This window comes from Corvus cornix, chromosome 1A, assembly GCF_000738735.6.
Source record: "Corvus cornix cornix isolate S_Up_H32 chromosome 1A, ASM73873v5, whole genome shotgun sequence".
Lineage (NCBI taxonomy): Eukaryota > Metazoa > Chordata > Aves > Passeriformes > Corvidae > Corvus > Corvus cornix.
The window spans coordinates 65,330,144-65,351,544 of record NC_047057.1 but is presented as its reverse complement, the minus strand read 5'-3'; the positions used below and the strand labels follow the sequence as shown (position 1 = coordinate 65,351,544).

Genomic DNA, 21,401 nt, shown 5'->3' with positions numbered 1-21,401 from the left:
GAATTAAATATATAAAAATGTATATCTATATAGAAAAGAAATCTATATAGATTTCTTTCTATCTATATAGAAAGAAATTGCTTAGTATTAAAAAATAAAAGGATGTATTATGTTTTCTTTATTCTTTTGAAAATATGTGTCCAAGTACAGAAGTGTTTAACTATGAAAAATAAGTGTTAGTGTAAGCAGGGAAAGTAGGAACGACTGACTAGGACAATGTATTTTGTCTTTCTTAGCTCCTGAATTAAATTCTTCCAGTGTATTTCCTTATTTCTCTGTCAATGTAGTGCAGGCAGCTGGGGTGTCGTCAGGATCCCTTCTCTGTGACTGTAGTCAGAGGATTTTGTATAAAGAGCATTTTCCAGAGGCTATCAGTATGTTCTCTTCCACATGACTTTTTTTCTCCAGCTTGTTTCAGGTCGTATATATAACCAAAACACATTCCAGAAACCTTGTTTTCTAAATGCATGTTGGGCACAGTTGTTAATGTTGCAGGTGTTCACATTCAGGGCAATATAAAATGCTGCTTCGGACAAATGACAAACAATGGAATGCTCACTTTAAAGCCTTAGGAGTTTGGTCTGGGCCTACAAACAATTATTTTTCATTTGTTTGTAGACAGACAAATTTATAATTAAGACGGTAATGGGCATAAGCATTCTTGCAGCCTTTGTAGCTCATCTATTTTGTGAGCATCAAAGAGAATATTTGTGGTAGAATGCACAGTAGTAAGTGTGGGGGAATCAACAGCATGCAGATTCATTTGTTTATTTAATGAATCTGGTTATTCCCTATCCTCCTATCATCTGTGCCTCTGCAATAAGGCAAAGCATGTCTATTTTCTCTCTTTGCTATCACTCCAAATGCTGTAGATAAGAACGATAGCTGGACACGAGTACCACACTGTGCACCCCAGAACACCAGAGGTATTAATGAACACAGGCAAAGACTTGTGTAACCATTACATCAGTGTCCTATTTCTGGAAATGACTACTGTAAATTACCATTTGGCTGAGGAATCCATCGTGCTGATCTGGAGCCTGCGTGGCCCGACTGTGGATTACATCAAGCACATGGAAAAGCTGCCCAGGAATCCTGGCACAGAATGATATTATTTTGTTTTGCATAGGAAACCTGTGTGTTGATGGATACACGTGTATAAATGTGTAAAGTGGTTTGGATTGCCCGTGTCTGAGGGCAGAGCCCTGTATGTAGCAGACCTTTTAACTTCAGGGGTTGTACATCTTTTATGTCAGCTCTGAGGCAGTTGAGATGAGCTGAAATGCCAGTCTGGGGGGGCCACTGGTGTGTGAGAGTTGCCACAACACAGTTTCTCTAAGGGCCCTAGGAATCTATGATTTGATTCCTCTTACAGCTTGGTCCAAACCAGCTTGTGTTTATTGGCTGTGAAGCCCATTTATCTCTGCAAAACCTGGGGACACCAGTTTGGAGCTGTGTATCTGATGAAAAGGTACTTGGGGGTCAGGAGTTTTGAGGCCTTAAATAATTTTCTAGAGGGATGACTTCTATTGAGGAAATGTTACCAGTTTGCTGATTTTTGTCTTGGTTTATGTCTTTAGTTAGTGCCAACGGTGTTAAAAAGCTGAGATTTGTGTGTTCATATATTTTACACTGAATTTAAAACACAAATAGCTCATAAGAATCTTCTTTTTAAAAACGGAGAAAAAGAAAAAGTATCAGTCTGGTTAAGAGGTGGTTGTTCTTATGAAGAAAACAGTGAGTTATTATTGCTACCTCTGATGTATCTATGTCTAGTAATACATGTATCTCTTTAGGACTGGACCTCAGAATAAATTGCAAGATCAGAAACTAAATTAAAATCTTCTAAAACTTGGTCCTCATGTATTTTTAAGGAAGTGGTCTATTCCAAGAACTCTAATGTATGAAGTCTTGTTAAGGTTAAAGTCTCAGTAGGCTGAAGTTCATTCTTTGAGGAAGAAACCCAGTTAACAATAAAATCAGGTAATGCCCAATGATATTGTCACAAATAGTTAATTAAAATAAATTTGTAGTTGGAACATCATCAGTGTGTACAATAAATAATAGCTGAGGGAAAATGCTGACCCCACGCTTGTTAAATTGCTTGAAAGTTAATTTGGATGTGTTCAGGTGAAAAAGAGGTTTGGTTGTGGGGGGTTTTCTTTTTCTCTCAGCTGCAGTTTTCTTTGTAATTCGGCAAGAAATTGAATAATTTGGGCTTGCCAGACCCACCTGTGAAAAGCAGATGCCCTTGTACACAAGTGATCTTCACTCAGCTGGTGAGCAGTGAATACAGAGAATGGACAGTGCAGTTGCTCCAATATTAAATTGCTCTTGCGAGCCTTTCAAGCTGGATTTCTTTCCAGCCCACAGGAAATGACTGATAATCCTTTTTTCTTTTCTTTTTTTTCCCCAGAGAAGGAATGTGCTGGGGTAGAAATACAGTATGTAACATAAAGATTAATACATAACCTAAAGTTAGATAATTGTAAAGGTATTGACTTTCTGCAACTGAAATGAGAGTAGTAAAACCAGGGAAGTTAATTGTGGGAGAGCCTGGCTGCCTCTTACTGTCATTGTTATCTGTTCCTTAGAATATTGCCAATCTTAAAATATTTGGGGAGAACTTTCAGTGTTGAGTATATTATTCAGACTTGCTGTCATAGGCAAGTTCAGTCATAACAATTCCCTTTTCCTGAGCAGAGGGCAGCCTTTCCTTTGGCATCTTTTAAATTCTGAGAACTTTGTGCTTTAACTATAACCTTTTTCTTCTCTAAAGAAAATCTTCATTTGTACAGTCAGCTGGCTGATTCAATCTCCAGCTGAAAAATGATCACGAGATGAGTGTATGTTCCTTAGAATTCAGTGCTGTTTCTCATGGGTTTTAAAAAGCGCCAACAGCTTTAGTTAAACACAGCAGTGGTTTTCATTATGTGGCTCTTTGTCTCTGTACAGGATTCCTGTGCAGGAGGTCCTGTGAGAAAAAGCTCTATCAAACACTGGAAAAAAAGACATTTTATTTTAAGATTTTAAGGAACAAAAGGATCTTGCAAGAAATAGCATAAGAGGATGCTTAAACCCTCTGGGTAACCAGGAGAAAGGTAGAACAGCAGTAATGTTAATTTAGAGTATTTGGGGTAAGTCATGATCTTTCTTGAAGATTTTGGTATAAGTCATGTTCTTTATTTTTCTTAAATATCATGTTTTTTTGAATTACCAAACAGGTTAGCAAGTACTTTCATAGTCTCATAGCATTATTTTGCTACATCCAGTAACTTGCTTGTATTAGTTGTCAGTTAAACCAAATTTTTTAATAAAAAAATAATTAGCATATGTGAATTCTTATCCCTGGAAGCTCCATACTCAGGTAAAGCAAAACATGAGAAAAATAGTCGTCAAATAAGTTGGTATTCCTGTATTTGAAGCACCCAGAAGCATCATTTCTCTGTAGGTGATAAAATGACATGGGTGGGTTTCCCCACCTACTTCACAAGCCTGCTCTGGATGGAAGGGAGGTTTCTGGAAGTGCCAGTATCCTCATCAGGTATGGTGAGTGCCCACTCCTGGGTGTCCCATGGCCAGCAGGTTGAAGTCCCAGGAGATGACCCACACACCCACATTGCTTGGGACTGGAACCAGTGCCTGTTAAACTGGCTGGGAAGAGATGTGCTGCTTTTAACAGGACAATTCAGGACACCTCTGGTCAGTCTTTAATTTTTTCTTTACACTGAACCACAGAATCACAGAACCATGGAGTGGGTTGGGTTGGAAGGGACCTTAAAGCCCATCCAGTTCTACCTCCTGCCACAGACACCTTCTGCTATCCCAGGATGCTCCAAGCCCCATTCAACCTGGCCTTGGACACTTCCAGGGGTCCAGGGGCAGCCACAGCTTCTCTGGGCAATCTGTGCCAGGGCCTCCCCACCCTCACAGGGAAGAATTTCTTCCCAATATCCCATCTAACCCTGCCCTCTGTCAGTGTGAAGCCATTCCCCGTTTTCCTGTCACTTCTCTGTCTTCAGGTGGCCTGAGATGAGGAGCATCAGCTTTTAAGAAACCCAGTTCAGATGCTGAGTAAAACCCCACCAGTTCTGAGGTCATTGTCTTCCTTGTCTCACATTTTCAAAGACTTCAGGCACTTCCAGCCCAATGTGTCTGTCAGGGGATTGTAGCAACACTTGAGATGGGTAGCAGAATAGGATAAGGTGGAATGTTAAAGGAAGGGAGTGGAGCCCTTTTGCAGGTATATCTGGTATTTCATTAAACCTAGGCATGTGATGCTCAGGATAGGATTCTTATATTTTGTTGAAGGTTTTTAAATTTATGTATATTTTTTTGTGGGAGGGAACTGCTTCTGCTCTGTGAAAACTCCAGAGTGCACACTGTTGTTGAAAAGTAAGTTTTAAGGACATGTTGTTTAGAGTGTAAATGTGGAGCTGCTGGTCGCAGGCACACAGACTGCCCTAAATTCATAGGTTCATGCAGCACTACTACAAATACTGCTTATAGCATAGTAGTTTAATGAAAGTGCAGTGTATCTTTCTCCCATTTCTAGATATGGTTTAGCAGCCTGACATGATTAATCAATACCATGTGACCACTCAACTCTCTTTGGAAGAGCTTCTCAAATCACAGGCAAGTTTAGGGCTCCTGAGATGGTTGATGTAATCAGGTCATGCATCTATAAAACTGGTTTTGTACAATCTGGGTTCAAGCAATTACCTGACCTCTCTGCTCCTTCTTTTTTTTTTTAATTTCAGTATTATTGGACAAGGAAATAGTGTACCCTCAAAATTCAGATGTAGACTGGCTACAATAAACAATCATTAAAAATGGCATGAAAGACTAAATAATTTTAAGCGTATGTAGATATAATTGTAATGGCTGTGCCATGTATTATTCTCAGACTGGAATGAGGCACAGGGACTGACACAACTTTCTCTGAGTGTTCCCTGGATTAAAAATTCTTGCTGTTTGGATTCTGTCATGAAATGGTTGGCATCCCAACAGTTGTGACAAGTGTATATGTTGGCAAGGAATTAAAAATGGTGGTGCCTCTGAAGTTTAGCAGGAGGTTTCCTGCCTGGGGATGGCAGACAGTTGTAGCTATTACAAATGCCATTCCCTTGTCTGCGTTGCAGCTCATTTCTGAAACAAAGCAAGCTTGGGTACATGTTCCACTTTGTAATAGGAACTGCCACATTTGGTTTTCTTTGAGTCTTTTCTGACACTGGAGTCTTCATGTGCTCACTTCTCTTTTTTTTCTTGTTGTTTTGTTAATAAATCAAGTCTGACTACAAGATCTCTCTGCCTCTAAACCACAGTAAGGGCTGCTTGAAAAAGCGTGAGCCTCCCAAATTTTTTACCCTCAAGAGGAAATAACTGATCTTTTTGTTTGTCTTTGATCCAGTCTCATCAATGCAATTTTCCTTCTTCAAACAATTGAGCCTGCAGTTCATTATAGTGCAAGACCGGAACCCTCCTATTACCTTATTTTTAGCAACAATTAAATTGAGCCTTAAAATCGCATTTGCAAAAAGAAAGGCCTGCACCGGTCCCAAATCTTAGAACTCAACTCTTGAAATTTGCTCTGAGGCTTCCAAAAGAGGCAGCAGCAGATTGAATCCCAGCACTTTGCTCTCCTGGATGTGAGCATCATTTGGTGGTGTGGCTTGGTGGTATTTGTGGCCAAATGAAGCATACAGTGACCCCACAGAACGATTTGAATTCTGACATCCTCATTTGCAGGGCTTCCACTTGCTCTGATAAAGCACTCTAAATGAGTTTTTACTCCTTTGAAGTGTAGCCCTGTTGTACTTGTGTCTGAGACCTGAGGGTACTGTGCCTCTTTGGGTGTGGCAGCCCCCTGGACCCGCCTGGACACACCGCCTGTCCTGGGAATCCTTTCTGGCCTCCTCCAGCCTTGAGTTGAGGGTGTGGGGTCAGAGAGCATTAGGATGCCTCAGGTAGGTGCATCTGTGCTGGAGACTCAGTGAAGCTTCTCAGCCTGGGACAGTGAGGAATGCCCACCTGCCAAGCCCCCTCTCAGCAGAAGGGACATGGGGTGCCCTGCTCCTGTGGGGTTGAGCATCTTCCCAGAGCACAGCTTCTGACTATTTATCAGAGCTTATGTACTTCATTAAAACGTAACTTCCCTTCAGCTTGTGGAGCTTAGAAGCTCTTAGAGGCATGACTTAATGGAGAGACAGGTTGTATCTGCTGCAGAGTCAAGGAGGTGCACTGCAGAAGAGAGAAGTCTTTCTGCCAGGTGATTTGTTAGGTTCAAGCAAGAATGTTTATGTGCAGTTGGGACTGACTGACATGATCACTTCTTCTTAGGAAACTTGCCATTAGAGAATGTTGTAGTTTTCCTAAACATGGCTGTTAGAAGTCTAGGAAAAGAAATTCACTACTTAGGCAGGACAGAGGTGAGGAGATTTGAAAGTGTCTGCCTAACTGATGAGAACAATCTCCTGTCACAGTGACTGTGGCAACGCAACTGGAACTTAGGAAGAGGAGCATAGTTTGAAACACTGGGTATTTTACTGTCTTTGTACCCGACTAGATATCCACCTATTATAGGTACTAAAGCTCTCCGAACACCCATATTAAAGTTTGCTGCAAAAATACGGAACCCTCATGTTATTTACGTAGCGTGGTGTGCATGGAAACACAGTTAGCATCAGGCAAGCTGAGAGACCCACAGAGAGAAAAAATCTGATTAACGGCACCTAGAAATGGGCAGAGTAAGCCCCTGCAAGGAACCAGACCCCTCAGAATGCAAAACTGCCAGACCAAGAATACAGGCACATGTGGAAGAGCTGTATCTGTGCACGAGCCTGACAAGGGGGATAAAAATGACAAGATGAAGGTAGAGCTTTGTTACGCTTTCACCAGGCAAAATGAAAGAGTGAAATAAAATTGCCAGGAATGAATACACAAACCCTGAAACAGCTGGGAAAAATATTTGAGGAAAATGTACAGGAGGTAGCAGAGGGATACTTTGCTCTAAATCCCAAAAGCAAGAAGCAGAGAAGAGGATAGATGCTTGCATTGTGTGGCGGAAAATTCTGGCATGCACATGTACATTAGAGACATAAAAGATCTCCTAATTAGAGACAGGATCATTTGTGGGACATGTGATTCCAGTTTACAGGAGGAATTGCTGAGAAAAAAACATCTAACTCTAGAGGAATGAACCAAAGAACAGGAGCAGCTGAACTGTCCAGGGAAAGGAGCAAAATGACAGCTACTTTTGCAGGACATAGCAGAGTCCAGGAGAGAGGGAAGAGAGGGATGAATCTGTGAGCAATGCACAAAAGTGAAGTAAGATTTGGGGATGGTGGGAAGGGAGCCTCAAGGGTTTAGTTCAGCAGTGGGGCTGTGTCTGGCTGAGCAGGCTCTCCCCTCCTCAGCAGGGATGCAGAAGGAAACCATGGGGCAGTGACAGGGCATCGGCGAGGTGGACAAAGCAGCAGGCTGTTCTGGAGCTCAGCATGTCTGAAGGAAAATGGAATCAAAGAGCCAGCCTTTAGGTGTCTCTGGGTTAGCAATCTCTAGTTAGTCACCAAATGTTTGCATGGAGAGCACAACTGTCAAAAGGAAAGTTGGGGTGATCCATTTGCATTTCTGAGAGAGGAGAAGGAGAAGATAAGGTTTGAAAGAGGCACCAGAAAGTCAATCTGTCTGAGCATGACCTGAATGTTACCCCGGTTTTTTGTGTTTCTCTACACCGTTCTCTAAAGAAAAGCCAATTATATTTCAGAAGAATAGGGGCCTCTCATGTTGTTATTCATCATGTGGCACATGAAACACCAACACTAACTCCGAAACTGTGAGTTAACCTTGTCCTTTCATCACGTATGGTCATCTCATCACTAGGCTGGTGACTGCTCAAAGCTGCCTGAAAGTGGTTGAGCCCCAGACAACTAAACTTTTATACATCAGTACAAAAGCAGCAAAGAAGATGAGAAGGAAAACTGATTGTCCCTGGGGACACAGCATAGTGGTTTGGGTAGTCCTGCTTAGAAAGTCACTTGTGGCTTTTATAATGAGGAACTTAAGGTTTGAATTTTCAGACTTATTAGCGGTACATTTGTTTGTTTTTTATTAACTTAATATACTACGTGCCACATTTTCCTTGGGGTATTGAGTCAAGTGATGGATTCATCCAGTTTAGCTCTAAATGCATGGGCTTCTCTTTTTCATAAAACTTTGAAGAGATTTGGGTCTCAAATTTCCTGAAAGGTTTTATTTTATGCCTGTATATTTTGGTACAGCAGCTAATGTTTTCTATCCTGTTTCCTTTCTGACAATATGTGCTTCTGGCTAATATAGAGAGGGAATGTAGTTTTTGTTTGTTCTCTTTCTTGACCCGTGAGAATTAGAGTTGTCTTCTTATATGAGCAGACAGAGTGAAACCACTTTAGTCTACAAAAGAATCACTGGAAGTTTCCAATCCCCTCACTCTCTGCTTCAATGGAAAGAAAAACAGGTTTTAGAAAGTCTGAGAAAGATATGGCTATTAAGCTAATCCAGTATACTTCATCTAGCTGCTAAAAATCTTGACTCTTAACAGTGATTAAATATAATTGCATCAGTAAAGATGGTGTAAAAAAACCCCTGACTTTCATTAGAAGCTATCTTTAGGAAACCATGATTCCTTGACTTAAAAAGTTCCATGTAATGTTGCTGTTTTATTTTGGGAGTGCTTTGAAGGTTTCCTAAACCCAGGGTTATGTAGAAAGAATAAATAAACCCCAGCAGAACAAATAGATAATTCTGAAGTATTCTTCTATATTTCAGTATATATCTGCAGTGCATGCTATTTATTCAAAAAGAAAATTTGGCATAGAACTGAAAAGTTAGTGGGTAAATATTCAACACCTTAGAGATCTGGTCAAATAGTAAAGATATTTGGAAGTAAAGAACAAATTAACAAACCACCACCTATGTGCCAGATAAAATTGTCATAGGATGGAATGGAAGGACTTCCCGTAATTTAAATTAAAGCTGTTGAATTCTTCCTGTTTGCTACTCTTCAGTTTGGAAGGGAATCTGTTCATTATTTTAAGAGCTGAAAAACGTTGTTGCTAAACTTTTCCTCTTATTTTCATTAATGTAAAATCTGAGCTGTGTCAGATCCTTAACACTGCATGATCTTTATAGAGAATTTAAAATTTCTCCAAGTTATGTGATCTGAAAATTTCTTCCTAGACAGTTAGATGTTAAAAAATTCAGCAGTTTTGGTATAACGCAGAACACCACATGCTGCTCTGTATCCTTGGGCTGAACTGGATATTTGCAGTTCTGGGTTTGTTTTGTAGATTATGAAAAATTGTGTAAACTGAAAGAGGACTGTAAAACCTCCTACACTGAAATACTGAAAAATAAAAAATAATCTAGCTCTTACATAGCTTTGTCACTGCCAATGTTAAATGTTACTGCAAGCATTTGTTGCAAGAGCCTGAGTTACTGCAAAGACAAAAGTACAACAGTGAGCCTTGTTTGCTTAGAGAAATCACATATTCCCAATGTGTTCCAGGGGAATAATCATCCATTTTTTGTGGGTATTCAGATGAAGTGATAATTATGAAGCAGAGAATGCTATTGATAATATTTCCACTGGGATACTCAGTAAAAATGTATTTAACTGTTTCCATAAGCAGAGTTTAGGCAAAGTTTTAAGTCCAGATCGTGACTGGCCTGTGGTGAGATGCTGAGCTAAATGCTGATGTGTCTTCTCCACATACTTTCTGCTTTTAAGTTACTAGATTTTAAAACCATGAAAGTATTTTGATATTTAGGGCATTTAATGAAAGATTCAAAATGTAGGCATATATAGATAGATATGCATTATACAAAAGAAGATAGTGTGGATGATGAAAAATGAGTCCTTTGTGAATTCATTATTTCTATTCTGTTTAACTATTTGACTCTTATTTTGAGAATCCCAGTGTGGAAAAATATTTTTATAATTTGTATATGGCATTTTGGCCCTCATGCAGTTTTGATTCACAAGTTGAAATCCTGTTTCCATGGAAATCAGCTGAATTGTTGATAAGCTTTGAATTTCTCCCACAAATTAAGGCAACTGGGGAACATCATCTGGGCTAGTTCTGTCCATAATGTCAACCATAGTATTTTCCCTTTTATTCCATGTGAATGGGAGCTGTATTTTGATGATGATTTAAGTCAAGATTCCCAAATGTTACTGCAACAAGTTATCCTGTATCAAGGGAAATCAGGGTGTTTGATAGCATCGAGTTACTTGTTGTGTGACAGCCGTTCACGACTTGCCAGCAGGAGCAGCAAATCTGCCCCTGCCCCACACCAGAAACACCAGCGATGGGTGGAGTTTTTCTCTGATTAGTTTCAGAACAGCTGAAATAAAAATAAACACTATTTTTTAGGAAGAAAAAAAAAAAAAGCCTATAATATAAGCTTGATATATAGCTTGAGAGGAGGGGTTTAGGCTAAACTTACTAGAATAGTCAGGAGAAGTGAAACTCCACACACCAGCTCTGTGTGTGCTTAGCTCTAACTCGTAACTGGAAGAGGTGGATGGGGTAGGAATTGGCTGCTCTGGGCAGGGCGGGACAGGAATGCCATTGTTTGCTGTTCTGCGAGTGTCTGTCCCAGGCCCATGGATGGGAGGGTGGCGGTGAAAGCAGACACTTCCCTGCACTGGAAATGCCAGGTGATGGACTTAAGCAATATTCACATTCTGCGTGTATTTCTGGCTTTCCTAATCTTTCATCCTGCCATTGAATCCGCAGGGGTGCAAAAATCCACCCACATAGATCCAATGTCAAAATCCTGGCCTTAATTATTTATGGTTTGGTTTGGACAAATTACTGTTCTCTGTGCAATAACCACAGTTGTTACCAGAAATACAGAACAATCTAAACTGTACATATATACATTATATAGATATGAACATTTATTTTTTTAGTAAAGATCATACCTTTATTAATGTGTTTTAAGGCTTAACTGAAATTCTCATTTCTCAGTCTTGCCCTGTGCTGCTTTTCACCTGACCAGACTGGCCTGGATCTATGGCAATTAATTCTCAGAAAAAACGAGTTCATGATTTTTATAACCTGGAAAAGAACATCCAGCTTTACACGCCTTGCACTAAGATCCTACTGGTTTGCAGTTGAACTGTACTAGTTTTTTGCACTAAAGAGGCACCCCCTTTTTTAAATGTCTCTGGGCTCTATTCATGAATCTAACCATCTCAATTTAGATCATTTTCATCTGCATATAAATAGAAGATGGATCTCTTAGGAAAAAACCCTTTTAAACAGGAACAGTAAATCTCATGAAACAAAAAGAAAATTTGAATTATACAGCAAAATCAGGCATGCCAGAGCCACTGCAGAGCTTGGCAATGCCAGCCAGCACTATTCTTTAATTAAGTAAAGTAAACCTGTGAGTTTTATGTGTTTCCCAAAGTCTTTCTTTCCTTCTTTTCAAGTTAGTTTTTCCTGAATTTTTAATAAGTTAATGCTGATATAATTGCTGACATAATGCTTACAAATAGGTTCCCAGCAGTTAAGTATTGCTTTAAATTTGGATTTTTGTCTTTTGTTTTTTCCTTGCTAGACTGTGTATAAAAATATACTCTCTTCAGAAGTTCATAGTTAGGACATGGCAGGCCTGGTCATTTCACTTTTAGCATGTTCTCAGTTGGAAGGCAACTGAAAATCAGCAGAAGCTCACAGGTAATTCCTGTGCCTGCATAGAGTTGTTTAAAACAGATTTGTTTGAAGTTAAAAATCTGTACCCCATTCTTCAATGGGGTGCCAGCCAGGTGCTCTAAAACATGTTCCTAATTATTTGCTTTTGATATGATGAGAAAGTAGCACTAGTTTTGATTTTCAAGTTCACGTATGCTTTTGCATCTGAGATTTCCGTGGAGTGTGTTATGGATATGGATTGCAGCCCCAGTCTCAGTGTCTGAAGCAATTCCTAGAGTCACAGGAAATATTTGTTTTGCACATGTTATTTTTGAGGAAGACCAAATGGCAATAAAAGTATTCCAGAATAGAAAAAAACTTTCTAGTAAAAATCACGTTTGTGTCAATGACCTATCTGAAAATGCTAGAACCTCACAAAGCACAGCATATCTGTCTCACCAGAAATAGTACACTTGCTTTTCACTAGAAAGTATTTGCAGTTTTCAAAAATGAAATACAGCATTAGCATTTTTCCAGGTTATTAAATAATGCAAAAGACCTTTTCTAGTTTGGTACAGTTCGTATTTCCAAGTCGTGGTTGTGTCGGGTGCTTCTTCAAAAATAATATTCTCAAGCTTTCGGAAGTGCACGTTCCAGAGCTTTGGTTCTGTGCAGTTGGTGTTGGAATGAATTGTTTCCTAAGCCTGAACTAAACCTCTTGAGGGGTTCCTCTGTCTCCTCCTGATTGAGAGGAATTGTAAGGTAAGGCTGAGGGTCCACTTAAGGCTTTTAGTGATGAGAAGCCAGTTTCACAACAGGGAAGAATTTTACTTTTAATATATTTGTACAATTTTTTTTTCCCTGCAGAATTACCAGATTCTATCATGGATTGTATGGATATTACAATTTTTTTTAAAGATCGTGAGCCAAAGTTTAAAAATCACTCGTCATTCTGGAAATGACAGTGTTGGAGAGCCACTCTAGAAAACTTGCTGATAGCCCTGGCAAAGGTTTCAAATCATTCAGCTCTGTGCAGGAGATCTACCTATTAAACTATCTCGGGTTGGGATACAAAAGCCCGAACTTGCCACCTTTCAATCTTTGACCTACTTCGATTTTTATAAGAAATTGCTATAAATATGTACTTCCCAATTAACACAAAGTGATGGCTGATAGTTTCCCACAGTAAAAAATTGTCTGCACACAGATATCCATACGGGGAGCAAGGGGCATGTGATACAAAGAAGTGTGTTTCGTCTTTCAAGCTACAAGTCGATTGTGGCTTTTCAAAATCTGCAGATTTTCTCTCTAAATTAATCTTCCAGTGTCTTTTGTTGGTATCTTTCAAGTTCTATTGGCTTCCAGCTAGAATGCTAATGATAAAGCATCAGAATTGCACCCTTTTAAAAGACGAAAAGCAGGGTAGGCATCTGTAATAGTAGTGTAATGACACCAAATCTGCATGTACAGTTTAGAATTATTTGCCTAAATGCTCATTCATTGGCACACGGACATTTTCTTCAGTGCTTTATCTACATATGATGTTTTGCAGCACCAGTCTGGCATCATTAGACATCTACCCACCAGCATTTTAAAGATTTTTCCACAGAGCCATAAAATTGCACCTTCCTCGTTGAATCTAAAATCCAGCCCACCTGTAATAACAGAGCAGTGGAACATTATGGATCTCTCCTGGATGTCTGCAGTGCAGTGAGCTGGGGTGGCTTGCCTTCACACTGAAATAAAGGTCATGTCCTAATGTTATGCCTTCCTGTTTAAAATGAATGGCTTGTAAATGTTTATCTCAACTAGAAGTGAGAACGTGGTCTACGTCTGTGCTCTCCAATTCCCCCTTGGAGAAGCTGTGCAGTGAAACAGCTGCATATCCCTTCACGTCCTTCTCTTGCTGTTAAACATTTACATCTCTGGCTTCAGCTCTTTGCCAGGTTTCCCCCTGCTCATGTTTGGATTCCTGGTTGAAGCTTGCTGTTGTCTGGATTTATAGTGGGTTACACTGTTTTCTCCAGGAAAGAGCAAGCTAAAGGGAGCAGAAGGATTGACAGTCCACGCACAGCGTCATGCAGTGTAGAGTTTCTTTGTGTTCTGCCAATAGGTATTGCAGTGTAAAATGTCTGGAGGCTAGTTGGGGCTACTTCTCTAGAGAGAGGACCAAAGTATACAGTATACTGGCTTTCATTTTGCTGATTTTGGACAGTCAGGGCTGCTTTCCATTTCCTACAATGTTCCAATATAACCAAGTCACATGTGCTCGGTAATGGAGGCTTCTGAGACCTGGGGCTTCTGTAAAAAAGGAAAAGAGCAAAGTAGTATTTATACAATATAGTATTTTGATTCACTAATGAGCTGTGAGATGGGTGTTATCATGAACTACTGTGCAGCAAGAAAGGTTCTTAAAACGCATATCAGCTTACTCCATCTCCAAATCATTGCAGATAACACAGTGTTTAGTTTCTAATTAGACTTGTGTTGTGCTAATTCTCATGAGCGGTGCAAGTGATTGACATGCTGCATTTTAGTGGCAAGTAGCAGAGCAGCTGAGTGGAGCTCGGAGCTGAAGCCAGCATCCTGCTGCTGAGGAAAGCACGCTGCTCCCAGAGACTGATTTGCAGGATGAACACATGCTGATTGGTGTGGCCTTGGTCTGAGGGGAAGGAGGAAATAAAGGCACATAGTCTTCAATTAGACCAATGATACTCTAGTCCTAAAAGGATTAGGAAAGAAATGTCTAAATGAAAATAAAAGCCCATTGTGTAATAGTTTACAAATCATGTATTTACCTTGGATAGTTTTTTGCACTGTTTCTTAGGAGAGGATGGACATTATTCTTTTTCCATGCCTCAGTCCCCTGTATTTAAAATACGGATAGGTCATTCTAAGTGCTAGTTTCTGTACATGTAAATAATAAGTGTAACCCTCAAGGCAGAGCCTTGTGAACTGTTCCTTGATGGAAAACACCAGAGCAGCATAGGCATTTTATGTAACTAAAATTGTTTCAGAATCGTTTTTGCCAGCACTTTTCTTTGTGGCCAGCTCAATTCAGTATGTTTGGTAGTGCAGTTCCACTGTGGAAATAAAAATAGCAATATGGATTTGATACAGACAGTCTCATTGAGCTAGATTGGGTTACTGTAAGGAATATCTCCTAGTTTAAACCCTCTAATCAGGTTTAAATCCCTTCAGTCAGATTCTTAATGTAAAGTTTGGCTTTTTCAAATCATAATCGTTGCATTCAGCACTAACAAAGGCTGTGCCCATGACTCTTGGATATCATTCATGTAGCATTTCATTTTTTCACAGCCTCTAAAGCCCCTGTGAGGCCAAGCAGGGCTGTTCCTCTGCTTTAGGGCCTTTTTGGGCCCCCCATACATGTGTTAAAGGAGAGGGGCTGGATAAGGAGTGGCATTTTCTCAGGATGATCAAGCTGTGGCTTGCTGCAAATCCCATCTGCCCTCTCCACATGCAGCATTAGAGGCCCTTCCTGGAACAAGCTCCTCGGGGATTTACCTGCATGAGGTTGCCGGTACGGGGTCACTGGAAAGGCAGATGGGACACATGATGACAGACTTGGACCAGTTGCATTTGGCAGAGAACAGACCTGTGGAGTAGGATAGTGACTTTATGGGTCAAAATTTCTATTTAAATGGTATTCTTTGTGGATCTCATCCCCCAGTCAAATATCAAATATTGTAGTACAAATAGCAGTGGTACCATGCAGGGGTTGAATTTTCAGAATTGCCACGTGGGCACTGCAGGCTGCAAAGAGTGTTTGTGCAAACCATAGAACAGATAAAGGTATTTACTCCTGTCTGTGTGCTTCAGCTTGCTAGGGATACTTTTTTGCAGGCTGTGTAAATAAAGGTCAGATTTTGCTTTGTCAGTTGACATTGGGGTGAATTAAAGTAGACTTGAGAGCCACAACAATATCCCAGGTAATAAAATTTGATCTTGAAGTAAGAATGATACATTTGTCTTCTGCTTGAGAAAGGAAGGTGTAGGGCAACCCAAACTTCTTATTCTGTTTTGTCTCTCTCAGAAAATGCAAAAAGAAGGCTCTGGACTTTGCGAGAGTTTCAGGAAACTTGGGGAGAAAAATCATGTGGCATAAACATTATTTGACCTAATTATGGGCAGCATGTTTTAAGTATATGAACTTGTAAAGTGCTCGTGCTTTGTAATACTGAATAAAAATGTTCTGCTACTTGTTGTGAAGATGAAACTTGTCTTGGACTTCACTGGCAGTGAAACCAGGTTTGCTACAGATCTGTGTTGCAGATTAGGTCGTTTACTCATATTTCAGCTACATTTTTTCTAGTTTCTCTTCCTCCACTGCTCTGTAAAAGTTGTGCAGCTGCCTGGAGGGCCATAGGCATTAAAAAGGCTTGAAGCACTAAAAGAAGAAATTTTGGGTCCTTTTTCTTAGTCAAACAGTTTTTTGTATGCCAAGTACAGTATTTTATGCTGTCCAAGGAAACGGATATCATTTGCTACACTTTAACACAAAAGCCATTACAGCTCTCCTTGAAGCCAGTGACAAAATTCCACTTGCTTTCAGTGGCAGTTTGCAAGCAACACCTGATGCAGTTTCTGTTAGAGCAGGAGAAAGCTGAGAGTCCACAGTATCATGCAGATGTAAAATGAAAGATAAATGTAAAGATAGATGTAAAATGAAATGGTGCCGTATCATTTGCACATTTCAAGAGAAACTGTCTTGGTTTTGGAGGAAGAATCCCATAAACTTGTTACCCAGGCACTTGCAAGTCATCCAGAGAAAGAGTCCAGAGAAAGAAGTGTGCAACTGCGCTCCAGCCTAGTACTGTTTTGTTTGAGTGTGTATCAGAGCATGGGGAAGGAGTGACCACCTTCTTGTCCTGGGTGTTCCCTTCAATCTGGAAGGTGAAATGTCAGCTGCTGTTTGAATGTGTAGTAATCACCAGTAAATCTCAAACTCTAAAATACTTGCTTGTGCAAAGCAGAGATTGAAATGGAAGAACTCCAAGGAAGACATCTCTTTTTTTAAAGTGTTTTCCCCTGGGCTTTCCCCTCCACGGGCCAGCAGAAATTTGGCTACCCCAGAGTTGTTCCCTGTGCACCTGCTGCTCACTGTGCCTGAGCAGCCCTGAAAAGGGGAACCCAGAACTGGGCTGTGTGTGAAGGGAAATGTGTGGGTAAATGTACCTTCCAGACACCCCCATCAGCAGCATGGCAGCAAAAAGAAATGTCTCGTGTTCCCTCCGCGTGAGATCGGCCTTAAAATTCTCCAGAACAATGAGGCTTCTCTGCAGCTGTGGAGAGCCTGGGGCCTTGTCAGGCATTCTTGCATTTCTCAGCTTATTCTTGTTGCACCTTGATAGAGATAAGACTAATTATTAGATCCTCAGCTTTAGACTCCCTGCAGTTACTCAGTGCACAGAGTTTACTTTATCTATCATTTTCCACTCTAGCCTTATAGTTTACTTTAGGGAGATTATATACTTGCAGCTACTGGCCTACCAGGAAAGGACATGATTTTGAGCTCCATGGGATGTTACTGATCTGTAAATCATTTAATCTCTTCCAAATAGTGGCTGCTCTGTCATTTTTCACAATATACCTTGCCTTAATATTGGAAAACAATTAGTAATTTGGGTGATCAGGTTCAGCAACCTTCAGAGGGACCCAAAATCTTTAGAAATTGGTGTTAGGGAAGATTGTATCTTCTGAAGTCACATTGCGCCAAGTTTTGAAAATGTCAGGCTTGCATCAATATTCATAAGAGACCCAAGCTCAGTGATATTTAATGAAAGAATACCTTCATGGAAAGTACTTTACATGAATAGTAGATGCATTTTAGAACCTGTTTGAAATGGGTATGTAGAGCTTTATGTTCTCACAAAGGCAAAAACTTAGCAAACAGAAGTGTTTGAAGCATGTGGATCTTTTGCTACTGGATTTGGATTTTAATTAGACCTCTGTGTTGCTGTCTGACCTGTGATGAGGTGACACATCAATCTGCCGTGCAGTCATCAGGACAGAATGGTGAGAAGAGGCAGAGACCTGGAGAACCAGGGGTTAGAGGAGACTTGGACTCGTGCCTGATATGGCCCGTGGCAGTGTCTGGTTGGTGGGGCTGCCTGGAGTTTTGAAAGACGAGCAGAATCAAGGAAAATACCAAAGAAGGAGAAATGAAGTATACTCTGGGCATTCTGTAACATTTCTGTTCTCACCCAGCTCTACGAGAAGTTGCAATAGATGTGTACTTATGTCGATTAATCTTCATGTTAATGTCAGTGAACCAACTCTTCCATAAAGGTAGAAGACATTTTCTTACTGGCCTCGAGAGAAAACAATTCTCTGGTGTTTGTTGTGATGAATTTACAGGTATTTCACAGGGCAATTTTCCCAAATTCTCTGCTTGTATGAACTGGTACAGCATCACTTTATTCAATGCAAGCTTATCCCAGTTTTTGTGGCAGGTGATCTGGCCTTGGCGAGCAACAAATCATTTGCCCCTAGTTCCTGAGTAACCAAGAGATGGAAAGTTTTCATTAGGTTTGGATTGTAGCTTTCCTATAACGTGCACACTCCAGGTGAGTTGGCCTAAGCCAGTGAGGTGTCTGTGTATGCAGATGTTGTACCCCAGCTAAAACATGTTTCTGGTTCAACTGAAGAAGGGTAGCAGGAGAAGAGTTGGCAAAGTAGTCACTAAATCCAGCAAAGCTTCAAGCACTGCCAGTAGTCTTGAGGGCAATTCAGTTCAGGAGGTTCCAAACAACTGCTGAAGGAACAGTGACATGGTTTGTTTGCTGTTGCTTGTTTATCTGTTCTGCACGGTATGTCACATTTATCAGTCAAATAGATTGTAGGGGGTAACAGTAATGATGATGTTTTGACTTTTGCTGTGTTTTTTCTGTGTTTTCTGACTAAATTCATACTCAGATGGCTTCTTCTTCTTCTGCTGTTCCAGCATATCTGTCTCAGGCTGCCGCTAAAAAGAAGAAGCAGTAATCTGGCAAAATGAACTCAGAACACAAAAAGAGGAGCCACTGGAGACTAATCTGCAACGTGTTCAGGTATTTGGACTTTCATATGGTAGAGTAATTGGTGCATACATGTGGTGTGCTCTGCAGTTCTTGTTCTTGTTAACTCACAAAAAGTGGCTGAGAAAATGAGGTAAATAAAAAATTATGTGAAGGATGAAAGTTGTTTAGTCAGAATGCCTCCATGGAACTTAAAGATGGAGCCAGGTTTGGAAAGGTAGAGTTGCAGCTCCAAGGTCAACATGTTGATGCTGCTGTCCATCACATCTGTTAGCCAGATCAGATTTTGCCATCTGTTTCTGCCCAGAGCACCAATGGCCATCTGAGAAGTGGTGGAGGAAAAGGACCCTTCTCTGACATCCGCTGGAGCAAAGCGAACAGCCCTCCTCTGCTGATAGGCTAAGGCACTGTAACACTCCTGGTGACCTCAGGAATTAGGTCCTGGGCTAGGTCGACAGTGAGGAAGAAATTAATTTTGGTTCCCATAGGTGCCAGAGATCCTGTGTCACTTGCCAGGCCTCAAGGATTTTTGGCAGCTTTAGGTTGTATATATGTCCTGGATACAGCTGAAAGAAAATAAGGCATTTACAGTTCTTCTCAGTGCAGAAATGAGACTTTCTAGTTGGAAAGCAAGAACAATCTAGAGAAATGTTGTAATTTTCTAGATAATAGGAAAATGGATTTTTGTTTTATGAATACATACAGGAGAAATAGCACAGCTCTGTTGAGTTGTTCCATGTCTCTGAAGCAAGGAGAACACTTGTGTGATTCCTTTTCCATGCTCCATGTGAGCAGGTGATGACAGACAGACTATGGATGTGCAATGTGACCGCTTAATGGCAGCAAGTAATTACATACATGTTTGTATGATGATGTAAGTGCAGAGGTTGGCTATACACGGCTTTGTAGCTGATTAATTAGGGGAAGCAAATGAGCTGCTAATGGGAGTAAAGGTAAGAGTTGTGCTTGCAGAGTGCACCAGTACCAAGGTGCATTCAGAGAAAGCATTTTATTTGTACAGTCATTGCAGTCTTATGTTATCTCATTGCAATGATTAAGCTGTTATAATTAACTGTTGCTCATAATTAAGTATTTTAAACAATTCCACAAAAGCAGAGGTACCTCCTAAGGGTATATATTTAATGGTTATATCACTGATATGTGAAAAATCACTCTTGTTGAATGTTACATCATATGTGACTGAAAAGCAGATGCAAGTAAACAGCAAAGTCATTCTGGATATTATTTTAATTCCTGAACTACACACTCTATCAGCTTGCAGATATTTATTCATGTTGGTATTTTTTATGTGTGTATTCCCGTGGTTTTGGCAGTGTGTTCATAGACACTGTTGATGTACTGTTTCAGATTCTGCTACCAAACTGCTTCTGGGACTTCATGCAGTTCTCTTCATCTGAGAGAACCTCAGATAAGTTACATGGAAAATTCATAGTAAATCCCAGAGCACCAGATTTTGCTGCACATAATGCAGATGTAACACATGGGACCAGTGAGTGATGGTGTAGTATTATTAGTACTTTTCCTTTCAGTATTTTGTCTTTTTTTTTTTTTTTTTTTTTCCCAACATTGGGCCCTCAATGCAAGTAGTTGCTTGCCGTGGCATCCCAAATAAGTAAAGTCAGTGGTGAAAATTCTTAGTTTTTTGCCAAGTGTTTTAGAGCCTTGAGCCAGCTCATTAGCCTTCAGAAACATCCTCAGTCTCACTTTAGAAGAAACATTCTCAGTCTCACTTTAGAACTAGAGTATTCTCTGCAAGAACAGGAAACTGCTGTCAGAATCTCCTAATGTAGATTTAGGAAAAGTTTCTATTCAACTTTGAAGAGTGATACTGTTTTCTTGCAAGAAGGTTAATTGTATCTAAATAATTTAAACTTTTTATCCTTTTGAAAATAAGTACGCTTGAGATTAAAAAAATGTTTTACCATTCAGTTATGCAGTTCCTTCAAAAGAGTTACCACTTAAAGACAGGAGAAACAAGCCTTACACAAGTCTTATTGATGATAGGAGGAATAGTACCTAAGAACATTTTGTAAGCTGAAATTATGGACTCGTTCTGTACCCAAAGGTGGTGGTCAAAGCAAACATCCAGTATTTTAGATGAGAATTACTGACCTTCCTTAATGTTCTGAAAACTCATCATTATGGGGAAGATAGAATTTGAATTTCAGATTGTGATCATTCCTCAAAATAACAAAACTCTAAAAGTCAGATTTTCCTCTGAGAAATTTCAGACTGTATAAGATTTGGGTAACTATGAGTAACAAGCTGTTTTAGAAAGGAAATTTTTTTCCATCTTTGGGGAAAAAAATGTGCTTAATGCTTTTTGCAAACATTTCATGTTTCTACCACTATCCTGATACACCATTTTCTAAACAAATTACAGATACAACAAAGCTACTTACAAGTGTTGCTATGTTTGAGAGATGCAGATTTTAATTTAGTTCTGTTTTTGCGGAAGGAGTGCTTCCATTTCACAAATTTTGTGTCATTTTGGGACCTGAGAAACTTGAAATCAATATTTTATCACAGTCAGTATTTCTAGTACTTCTCCTAATTATAAAACTTTGCAAAACTCTCAAACTCTCATGGTCTTTCTCATTCCAAAACACTCTGCATTGAGCACAGGAAGAATTAGTATCAAATAACTAATAGAGCATGTGAT

General features: G+C 40.0%; 1 long non-coding RNA gene across 1 annotated transcript in view; it reads left to right on the top strand.

Annotated features, from left to right (window-relative positions):
- Positions 1-12,138, top strand: part of LOC109146136 — a 54,378-nt gene extending 42,240 nt beyond the window's left edge. Inside the window, exon 5 of the long non-coding RNA XR_005604461.1 lies at positions 12,127-12,138. This is a non-coding gene — a long non-coding RNA (uncharacterized LOC109146136). The remainder of the gene's footprint in view (positions 1-12,126) is intronic.
- The last annotated feature ends 9,263 nt before the right edge of the window (positions 12,139-21,401 follow it).